General features: G+C 41.4%; 1 protein-coding gene across 1 annotated transcript in view; it reads left to right on the top strand.

Moving 5' to 3' along the window:
* The first annotated feature begins 959 nt into the window (after positions 1-959).
* RNF2 (ring finger protein 2) overlaps positions 960-11,550 on the top strand; it is a 44,068-nt gene continuing 33,477 nt past the window's right edge. Inside the window, exon 1 of the mRNA XM_032862635.1 lies at positions 960-1,058. The gene's annotated coding sequence lies outside the window, so the exon portion shown is untranslated. The remainder of the gene's footprint in view (positions 1,059-11,550) is intronic.

Genomic DNA, 11,550 nt, shown 5'->3' with positions numbered 1-11,550 from the left:
ACCTAGTTTTATAGGGTGGTCCATTTCTTTATGTCACAAATGCCTTCATATTTACTGTCCGATTTTGTGGATTATCTTTTCAAGAGAATAGGACATCCCACCAATAGCATACCCTGAGGTCCGGGAACTCTTTCGCTTAACTTCTTCAGTTTATCGCTTAATTTGTACGCATTTTACATTAATTTTTTTGGCTAATTGGTTGTGTTTTAGGTGATGATTACATCTATTTCATCTATTACTTCTCATATTCTCAAGTTCAGAAGATAATACTGGAAGGGGGCAAGAAGGTAGGAAGAAAACAGCAAGGTTTAATAGAGCTGATGAAAACAATCGGAATACTTACAGACGTCCAACAATATACTTCTAGAATAGAAGGTCATTTACCCTGTAATAATTAGATGTTGTAGGTTCACTCTGCCAGGATGGTAAGTGTGTGTTTGTTGAACGGGGAGGCAGGCAGCCGAAGTTCAGGTGAAGTTCTAGGGCTGAATGCCTAATGAGGACGTCTGCGGGGTGGGATGGGTGTAAGAACGGGAGACAGTCACAGACAGCACAACTCCCAGCCCAAACCCTGAATACCGGCCGACGAGGTGTAATGGGTGGGCCGAAGCGGGGGCCGAAAGCTGCAGCAGCCTGAACCACGAGAGCGAGGCCGCGCCGTCGACATCCGGGCGTTGCCCGGGGGCTGCGTCGACCCCGCCGAGGGCGCCGAGGGGCGGGGCCGGCCGGCCCGGGGAGGGGCGGCTCGCGCCCTCCAGGCCAGCACGCGGCGGCGCCCCCTCCCCTCGCGCCGCGGGCCTCCCCGCGCGGTGTACGTCCGCGTCCCGCGCCTCCGCCCCCTCGCTGGCTCGCTCCTTCCCGCCCTCCCCGCAGCGCCGGCCGAGCCGGCTTCCCCTCAGTCTCTCATGAATATTGAGCGGCCCCTGTTGTATTTCCCGAGCTCCATTGCGGAAGCCGAGGCTCGCCATATTGTGCGGCGGCGCCGGCGGCCGCGGCGGCTTGTACCTGAGTCTCGGTCTGGCCGCGGCCGGCTGAGTCCCGGGCTGGGGCAGGAGCCGGTGAGTGGGGCGGGCGAGGAGGCGAAGGGCGCGGGAACTGCGGGCCGGGACGCGCGTCGGCTCGGCGGGGCTGCGGGCGGCTGACGGCGGCCCGGGGGCCGGGGGTGTGTTGCCCGCGGGGGTGTGAGGGGAGATGGCGCCGCCGCCCCCGGCCGCTCTCGGGGCGGGGATGGTGGGGGGAGGCAGCTCATTGTTCCCGTTCTTCAAGGGTCCGGCTTGCGGAGGACCCCGTGGGCGAAGCTCAGGGATTGAATTCCTTCCTTCGTTGGGAACCCCTTGCTGTCCGCTCCTCCGCGGAGGCCGGGGCCACTGTGCGGCCCCCTCGCCTCTCCGGGCGGGGGCTCCAGCCTCTCTGCGGGGCCTCTCCGAGGCCAGCCGCGTGGAATGCGGGGTTTTTCCTCCGGGCTTCCCCCTCGCTGCCCGGCAGTATGTGTCTACACCGTGGGGGTGGGGTAGGGGCGCTTTGTGCAGAATGCCCCCTCTTCCCCCCGCGGTGCTGGAGTCGGGGTTCGCTGGTGGAGGCGCTCCTCGGCGTCGGGGTTCCCTGTGGGCTGCGGGAAGAGCCCTCCGGGTTAAAACATTCCTGGAGTGCCGCCTGCCTGCCCGCGAGTATTTGTTGCTGCTCTCTAAAACCGCGAGGTTGCCCCGGAGGAGTCGTGGGGGGAGGGGGGGGGTCTTGGTTTGTTTCTGATGGAAGCCTCGCGTTTTGAACCCTGTCGTTGACGCTGAGATCTTCGGTATTGGGTGTCGCCAGGGAACCGTAGACCTGGTTGTCAAGATACTTTGCCTCCTCTAGAAGAAGCTTCCTTGCTCCCAGAGAGACTGTTAGTAAAAATTGGTCTTCGAAACTTCCGAGGTTCCTTCCGATTATCTGCCCGCTAAGACCTTTATGGTCTTACCGTCTTCAGACCTTTTTTGGGTATATACTGCATGGCTGTCAGAAAGTTTGAGAGAATGTGTGCCTTTAAGGGGTAAAGTGACTTGAAAATGTTAGGTTTCCTTGAGGTGTCTGAAGAAATTTGCTGTAACAGGATAGGTTTGCATTCAGTGTTTTAGTAATACGCTTTACTTTTAAAAATTAAAAAAAAAATTGAGATGTGGCTTGGATGTTTTAGACTGAGCATTATGTTTAAAACTCATGTCTGAGTGATTTGCATTACATAATCTACTTTTGGTGAGTTCCAAGACGATAAGCTGGAATACTTAGTGTAATTGGTAGGTAATCTACTTTCCCTTTACTGCATTGGGGTGTAGTTGTTGAATTTTTTAATAACTTTAGATGGGTGTCAGATCAGGCTTCTTACAGTAAATATTTGACCCTTTGATTTACAAAGAATTTAAATGGCAGCAATAAGATTTTTGGTGATCTTTTCTCCCCCTGTAATTTATACTCGTCACAATCAACAGGTATCTTTTAAAATCTGGATTGTACATTTAACGTGTTCAAAGTAAAATAATGGGTGGTTGTATAAGACTCCATTTTCCAGCGATAGCACAGCAAATATGGCCCCTTACTTTTTCTGAGGATTTGAGTTATTTCCTTCAGGTACACTTGTGGAATCCTCTTTGAGGTTAATTATAGTACATATGAGAGTGATTTGGAGAATTTATGAAGGAAAAGTGCCTGAGTAGGCTAGTCTGAGTATTTTAAAAATATGCTTGTGGTCCTCATATGTGCTGCACAGAAAATTTTCAAATTAGAGCCACTAATACTATGTAGACAATGCACACATTCAAAATACTGAGACATTTTGAGAATTTTGAGTTTTTCTCTGCCTGTATTGAGCTAGTTCCTAGGTTTGTGTGGATAGAAATACTGTATAGAGCTGGTCAGCAAATATCTTAGGAATTTCATTTTTGTATTATTGACCTTTAGTGTGTAGTGTGAGGTCATTCTCTGATTTATTCATGATTTGTGTTTTTATTATGTGGTCTTTGGAGTAAAGGTGATTTATGTCTAATGAATAATATAAAACCAGATGTTTCAGTGACAGTTTCATTTCTATACATTAAGCAAAGAAGCATAATTCCTTCCAGCAAGAGAAGTGAGTTAACATGAAAATGTACTTTATTAAAGTTATGGACACATTTTTAGTATGACTTAAAGCACTCATAATTTTGTGGCAACTCATTTATTAAGTCTGGAGAAACTAAACAATGCATCACGGTTTGCCATTTTTAGAAAAGGAAAAATACTGTCGGATTATGTATGTTCTGCCCACATACAGATCTACACTGAGTGTTTATTATACATGGTGTGAAGGCCTTGTTATTAGACACATTATTCAATTTCATTTTTTCCCATTTCTCTGAAATCTTAGTTATCATAGTAACTTAATGAATTTTTTTTTTTTTTGCATTTGATTGAACAGATCCCCATATAATTGGGGGGGGGATACAGAGGTACAATAACATTTGCCCTGTCCTTTCCCTCTCTGTAGGTCAAGATATCCTGTTTATCCCCTTCATCCCTAGGTTTCCATGTAATGTGTCAGATGGGTCCTTGGGTGTTTCTTGTTGAAAGGAATAGAACTTGGGGTGCCTGGGTGGCTCAGTGGGTTAAAGCCTCTGCCTTCGGCTCAGGTCATGATTCCAGGGTCCTGGGATCAAGCCCCACTTTGGGCTCTCTGCTCAGAGTAAGCCTGCTTCCCCCCCATCTCTGTCTCTCTGCCTGCCTCTCTGCCTACTTGTGTTCTCCGTCAAATAAATAATAAAATAAAATAAAATAAAATAAAGTAAAATAAAAAAGAAAGGAATAGAGCTTGGTTGATTTTACATGGACATACTGACTGTGGTAATATGACTCTTGGCACATAAGTAGAAGGTGGTGTTAGTATTTTTATATCTGTAGCAGGAGCTGGGTAATGAGTCCCTGACTTTATAGATGTAGGTGGTAAGGGAAGTAGGTGGCCCACTATCCATTTTTATGCTACTTGGAGGAACTCCAGTAGAATTGGCAATGGATTTTCAAGTTTAAAATTCTTTTCACTTCTCTTTGCCTTAGAGATGTTATAGGCAGGTGAAGTGGGCTAGTATGTCTGGGTCTAGTGATACTCAATGTTGGAAGCTCAGCTGTGTACATTACTAAAAATTACAGGAAGGATTCCTATTGTTTGAATTTGCTTTCTCCCATTTCATTTGGAAATGGATTAACAGTATGTTTGCTGCTTCTCCGTATCTTCCATTTTGTCATAATTAAAAAGATAAGTTTGTTAGGTACAATAATAAAAGATTATTTTTGTAGCTCACCTCAGATTAAATTGTCTAATGAGGCTATTTTATTAAGTAACAGACCATATGAAAGCTATCAAAGCATTTTGGTTATTTATTTTCAACAGATGTGTTGATTATGAACGCTCCTGCAAGGGGGATTTCTTTTTGTTTCTATGCTACAGAGTGCAGTTGCATATTATGAAGAGGTTAGATTCTAAAGCTGATGCATAAAATGAAAGTCACACGTGGTAAAAAATGAAAATGATTTCTTGAAAATCCCTTAGGAAGGGAGAACAATATGCCAATAAATTCAGTTTACCTTTAGTGTTGGAACAGATTAGTATTCAACAAAAGAAATAGCTTTCTATTGCATTTAGGGGCCATATTGAACAACGAAAAATGTTTTTGTTTTTTTTTTAATTTTTAAAAATCTTTATTTACTTTTTATTTTTTTATTTTAAAGTTTCTATTTATTTATTCGAGAGAGAGAGAGAATGAGAGAGAGCAAGCACGAGAGGGGGACAGTCAGAGGGATAAGCAGACCCCCTGCTGAGTAGGGAGCCTGATGAGGACTGATCCCAAACTGATCTGGGAACTCCAGGATCATGACCTGAGCTGAAGGCAGTCGCTCAACCAATTGAGCAACCCAGGCGCCCTTTATTTTCTTTTTAGAGTAAACTCCGTGTCTAGTGTGGGGCTTGAACTCGTCCCCAAGGTCAAGAGTCGCATGCTCCACCAACTCTACCAGCCAGGTGCCCCTCCAAAAATGTATTTAAATGTAAGAATCACATTCAGCATGGTCATGCTTGCGTGAGGAGAGGCTTGTGGGAGCTGAGACCCTTGAAGAGCAGCAAGGTGAGCTTTTACCATCTCACATTTTCTGTAGGATATGAGCTCTAGTAAAGGGAGGTGGTTGTGTGTGCTTAGAATACCTTGTGCTATTTAAATAATTCTCATTTCCTTTCTTTTTTTTCTTTTCAAGTTGGATAGTTTAAAACACAAAAGTAGAATGATTTTTGTGGTGCACCTCAACAAATTTTTAAAAGATTTTTAAGTAATCTCTATACCCAAGATGGGGTTTGAACTCAGTCCCGAGATCAGGAGTTGTATGCTCCACCAGCTGAGCCAGCCAGGCACCCCTTAGCAGACAAATCTAAAGGGTTTTGAGTTATCCTTTATAAAATAGATTTTATCTATAGGAATAATTCCAAATTTTCTTAACTTTTGTTTTCAGTGAAGGTGTAAGATCTCTAAAAGGAGAGCTGTTTGACAGTGTATTAGTCCTAGTAGAGAAAACAGTAACTTGAGTAAGAATTTCAGCAGAGGAGTTTTAATATAGGGAGTTGGTTCGATGGTTTTAAGAGCAAAAAGAGAACATTACAGTGTAATTGACCTAAGAGCTCAGAAAAAAGATTCCATTGGCCTGGTTCTGAACCTTTGAGGAGGTCACCATTCAGCTGCTGATCAGTTTCTGGAAGTACCTAAAAGTACCCAGAGTCGCTGGAGACTGAAAACTGTTGTTTCTGCCAGGGTGAGGGGCTGCAGTTGCCTCTGCTGCTAGGAACTGGAAGCAAGTCCTTTCACCCCTCTTTTTGCTTTCCAGTTTTCCTTTTACTACCTCCACTGTCGAAGCCTACCAGGGAGAGCTGGCAGAAGAGTATGTGGAATAAAATTGTGCAGTCTCAGCCGCAGCACCAAAGTGCGGTATCTAGAATGTGGTTTTAGAGTTGAGAGAGAGTGAGTAAATGGTTGGCACAAAATAGTGTAGGTTAAAGTACAATAATTTAGATAGGGATTCTTGTCCTTACCTTGCCTGTTCAAAAAACATGTGTTGATTTTCTTCTGTGTGCCAGACCCTATTCAAGGGGTTAGGGGTAGAAAATGTATTGAACAAGGTCTCTGTCCTTAAGGAATTTAGAGTCTAAGTAGGGATGACAAATAAACCATCTTACAGTGTGTTAAATGCAATAACAGACGAGTGATGTGCTTTGAGAACCCAAAGGACATTGCAACCTACTTGCCTCTTTGCCTTGCTAAACTTAATGACTACTATTTTTATTTTGTATCTTGATCAAATCCAACTTTATTCTCTCTGCTGTGTTCAGCTCAGCTATGAAAGCTCTTTACCTGAGATGCCACAATATTGTTATGTAGTCATAGTCACTACTAGTTAAGCATTTCTGTGTGCCGTATTGATTTAGATCGTAAAGGCTATCACTTTCTCTGCACTTTTAGCCTAGCCTAGTGCTGCAACATATAAAATGTTTGAGAAATTTTGTTTTTGCAGTAGATGATGGGAATTAAAAATGTTGATTATTACTTTGCAGACATTGTTTCTTCCTTCCAAGGTCATTAGAAAGTAGTTTTTGAGTAGAGCATTGTTTGATTTTACAGATGTGAGAGTTGAAAGATTAAAATAATTGGTTAACTTAACCTGTGTAGCACCAGCAGCTGATCTAGAAATAGGACTTGGGATGTTTTATTCCAGAGCCGCAGTTTTGGCAGGGATCCGTTTAACGCCTAAGTGAGATCGTCTTGTTCACCTCATTACTTTATAGGCTAACGATCCAAAGTCTCACAGTTACTTCTGGCAGAAAGACAAGCTCCTCATTTTATTTCCTAAAAATATGATGCAGTTTCTTTTTATGTTGTTCTTTTTAATTACCCATTTTTTGTCTCCTTTTTTCCCCTATTCTATTTGTTACTTACTACTGTCTCTATTAGCTTTTGTAAAATATGCAAATCTGTAGTATTTCATTTTGACTTCTCTTAGAATAGTGTTCTGTTTGTTTCTACTACCATACACACACTATTAACTTAAACCAACTTAAAACCAACTGATTCTTCACTTTTAAAAAGATGTATGCCTCCATGCCAGTAATTGCATTAAACCTTCACTATTTACACTGTATGCTATATAGAGTCCAATTCAGTCTGGGACTGCTGTCTTGGAATCAAGCCAAATGTTTTATAGGAGGCTTTACTATATTACAGAAAGGGTAGTGTTGTGTATAGTGGAAAGAGCTTCAGAACTGAAGACAGGAGTCTTGGTTTCTAGGTCTGGTTTCACTACGAGCAAGATTATTGGCCTTTCTGTTTTCTATTAAAAAAAAAATGCCACTCTTGCTGACCTCACAGATTATTTGTAAAGACATAAGAGGTAGTGTAGGTAAAAGGTTCTGTAAACAGCAAAGCACATTGCAAATATATGGGATGTAGGTGAAGAAAGAGAGATGGATTAATCTCTGGCAAGGATGCTGGTTATAGTTCTGTGTCTACTTTCAGGGGCGTTTTCGTATTTCAAAGTTGTTAGGGTGGAATGGAGTGTGGGAGGCGTTGTGGATGTCTCATAACCCTTTTCCCAAGTCTAGTTTATGGTATAGTATTCTCTCCCCCTTAAATAATTGCATTTTAAGGTTGACCTGTCTCATTAATGTCTTTACACCAGGGTCAAATATCTTCTTTATATCATTAGACAGTAATATCCCAAGCTTTACTTACACATTAGGAGCAAAACTACCACTTTGTAGATTGTTTAAGTGACAAGGACCTGGGATAGTAGGGGAAACAGATTGTATTACTGTTTTGACTGGAAACTACTCTAGTGGTTTTGTTTTACTTATTTGTTATTTTATGATATCAATTATAGAAAATATCTGCTTTTCACAATACACTTAGCAAAATTAGAAAATATATCTCTTGTTTACTTTTTTTTATTTTTTTATTTTTTTAAGATTTTATTTATTTATTTGACAGACAGAAATCACAAGTAGGCAGAGGCAGGCAGAGAGAGAGGAGGAAGCAGGCTCCCTGCTGAGCAGAGAGCCCGATGCGGGGCTCGATCCCAGGACCCTGGGATCATGACCTGAGCTGAAGGCAGAGGCTTTAACCCACTGAGCCACCCAGGCGCCCCTCTCTTGTTTACTTTTAATGAACTTACCCTCTTATCCTTGTTCTTAAAAATTTTAATTGGCCTATTTGTGAAGAAAACATGCCTCTTTGAATTAGTGGAAAGATGCTTTTTTTCTAGCTTTTCTATTTTTATGAGGTACTGTCCTCCAGGAATGTTTTCTCATGTGTCTGTAAAGTAATGAAATATGTTAAAGACTCTTGAACATTGATAGTTGAGTATTGTCTAAAATATTAAGACTCAGTTTCTCTGTCCTTATGTTATTATAATTGATTATGTTTGTATTTAAATGTAGGTCTCATTTCCAGTTTGGGTTAACCAGTGATAAATTACCAGTGTAGCCTCCTGAAATACTTTTTTCTCAGAAGTCTCCATAACTTTTGGAAAGGTAATACTATAAACGTATAGATAACATGACAGTCAATGCTAGTTTAATTTCTTCTGAAACCTTTTGGATAATCTGTTGCAATAATTGATTTAGGAAAATTAGGAAGACAATATTGGTGTGCCAGTGAGGAAAAAGGTGTCACACAGTAACCTAACTGTTTTTCATTTCTTTTTTTTTTTTTAAAAGATTTTATTTATTAATTATTTGAATGAGAAGAAGCACACGCATGTGTGAGCGTGCGGGGAAGGGCAGAGGGTGAGACAATCTCCGAGAGCTGACTCTGGGCTAAGCATGAGCCTATGTGCTGCTCTGTCTCAGGGATCTGAGATCTTGATCTGAGCCCCCCAGGTGCTTCATGTTACTCATTTCTTAAATGGATTGTTTTTAGTTTTAATACTCATATTAAATATTTCTTGGTCCTTTAAAAAATAGCTTAGGAGCTAATGGGAAAATTGATAATGTATTGAAATTTTTTTTTTTAAATTAAATATAGTTTCAGTCACTTTAATTTTTTTAAGTGTATTTTTGGGGAAATTTTAAGAAGAAAGTAAAAAATCATGTTTTCAGTACTCAGTTTTAATTCCTCTTAAATTTTGATGTATTTCTTTTTGGAAATTTTATCTTTTGGTTTTTGTTTTGTTTAAAATGTAGTTTTAACTGATTTTATATTATGGACCTGAATTTATGTGTGTTTTTAAATTCTTTTGATATCATAAACATTTTCTATGCTGTGACCAGTCTGGTAACGTTTTGACAATGGTATGATACTTCAGATGGATTTAACAGTGGTTGGATCGTGGGGTTCCTTTTAGCTTTGTATTTATGTTGGTGGGAGGGAGGTCCAAAATTCATTGTGACAGCCAGATCACAGTAAACAAGCAATACTTCTGGTATCCATAAATTCACAAGAATCAATCTGTAATCCTTGGCAGTAGCTTTGTTGCAGTATAGCTGATGAAAACTGAGAAGGATTAAGAGCAGATAATCTCTGGTTTTTCTGTTTATTAGGTTTTGGAATTCTTTTTTGGAGCCAAGTGTTCTTGGCCTTCAGTTCTGGGCTCTCTTAAGGCACCATCATTCTGAGATTTAGGGCATGTGTTTTGTGTATGGTATCCCCCCCTGCCCCCCACCCCCAACATGAGAGTTCCTAACTTTTTTCAGATTCTTAATGGAGTTGTGGATTCAAAGGTTAAGAACTGTGGACTTAAAGGATTTCGTTGAAAAGTGGAGGTAGAGGGAAAGCTGTACAAAATGTGCCTGCAAAGAGTATCTTGTGTTGAATTAATGTCAGTTTTCTTTTTTTTCATTGTTTAATAATATAGAATCAGTTTTGCTTATGAAAGGGTGATTTCACTACTTTAGCTACTTAAGTCTTTTTTCTTAAAGATTTTATTTTTAAGTAATCTCCCAATGTAGTGTGGGGCTTGAACTCACAACCCCGAAAAACCAGTAGGTTGCATGCTCCACTGACTGAACCAGCCAGATACCCCAAGTTTTTATTTTTCTATTTATTTGTTTGTTTATTTTTAAGGATTTTATTTATTTATTTGAGAGAGAGAGACAGAATGAGAGAGCATGAGAGGGGAGAAGGTCAGAGGAAGAAGCAGGCTCCCCATGGAGCTGGGAGCCCGATGCGGGACTCGATCCCAAGACTCCAGGATCATGACCTTAGCCAAAGGCAGTTGCTCAACCAGCTGAGCCACCCAGGCGCCCATCCCAAGTTTTTATTATAGTATTATATGGTTTTCTCTTTTTAATATTATTTGAACTCACATTAAGATTACCAAAGTGTAATTGCTAGTAAGCAGCTTTTAAAAAATATTTTGATATATACAGATTTAAATATATGTATTTTCATTGCTGATAAGGAACTCTGCCTTAATGGACATAAGATATATACATCTGTACACTACCTAAAACATGTTTATTTTATAAAGAGGTTAAATCTTTTTTTTTTTTTTTTTAAGATTTTATTTATTTATTTGACAGAGATCTCAGGTAGGTGGAGAGGCAGGCAGAGAGAGAGAGAAGAGGAAGCAGGCTCCCCTCTGAGCAGAGACCCCCGATGCGGGGCTTGATCCTAGGACCCTGGGATCATGACCTGAGCTGAAGGCAGAGGGTTTAACCCACTGAGCCACCCAGGTGCCCCTAAAAAGTTTAAATCTATATATTAACTCAAAAACATGTTGATTTCCAGTATTGATGAGCTGTGCCAATTTTTGCTGCTTTCATGAACATAAAGATTATGCTAATCTTTTTTAAAAGATTATTTATTTATTTATTTGACACAGAGAGAGGAGAGAGAGAGAGAGAGAGAGAGAGAGAGAAATCACAAGTAGGCAGGCAGAGAGAGGGGGGAAGGCAGGCTCCCTGGTGAGCAGAGAGATCATGTCCTGAGCAGAGGGCAGAGGCTTAACCCACTGATCTACCCAGGCGCCCCTATGCTAATCTTTAGATTTATCAGAGCTGTAAAACTTCTTTCTGTCCTCAGAGCTCCTGATTTCTTTTTTTTTTTTTTTTAATATTTTATTTATTTATTTGTCAGAGAGAGAGAAAGAGAACACAAGCAGGCAGAGCGGGCAGGCAGAGGCAGAGAGAGAAGCAGGCTCCCCACTGAGCAAGGAGCCCGACGCGGGACTCGATTCCAGGATCCTGGGATCATGACCTGAGCCGAAGGCAGCGGCTTAACCAACTGAGCCACCCAGGCGTCCCGAGCTCCTGATTTCTTTTTCATGCTTCTAGGATCCTGGTTTTTGGAACCCCAGACTGCTTTTTCAGTTTAAAACTTTTTTTGATGCAAGTTGCAGAAACCAAGAGATAAAGTCCAGAACTGAAGAAAGATTAAATCCATTTATTTTTATTTTATTTTTTTTAAAGATTTTATTTATTTGACAGAGACACAGCGAGAGAAGGAACACAAGCTGGGGGCGGGGCGGGGGGGGGCGGGGGATGGGGTGGGAAGCACACTTCCGGCCTAGTAG

The sequence above is a fragment of the Lontra canadensis genome, unplaced genomic scaffold (assembly GCF_010015895.1).
Source record: "Lontra canadensis isolate GAN:19392208 unplaced genomic scaffold, GSC_riverotter_1.0 scaffold24, whole genome shotgun sequence".
In the NCBI taxonomy this organism is placed as follows: Eukaryota; Metazoa; Chordata; class Mammalia; order Carnivora; family Mustelidae; genus Lontra; species Lontra canadensis.
Note: the sequence above shows the minus strand (reverse complement) of the source record. Positions and strands in the feature narration are given on the sequence as shown.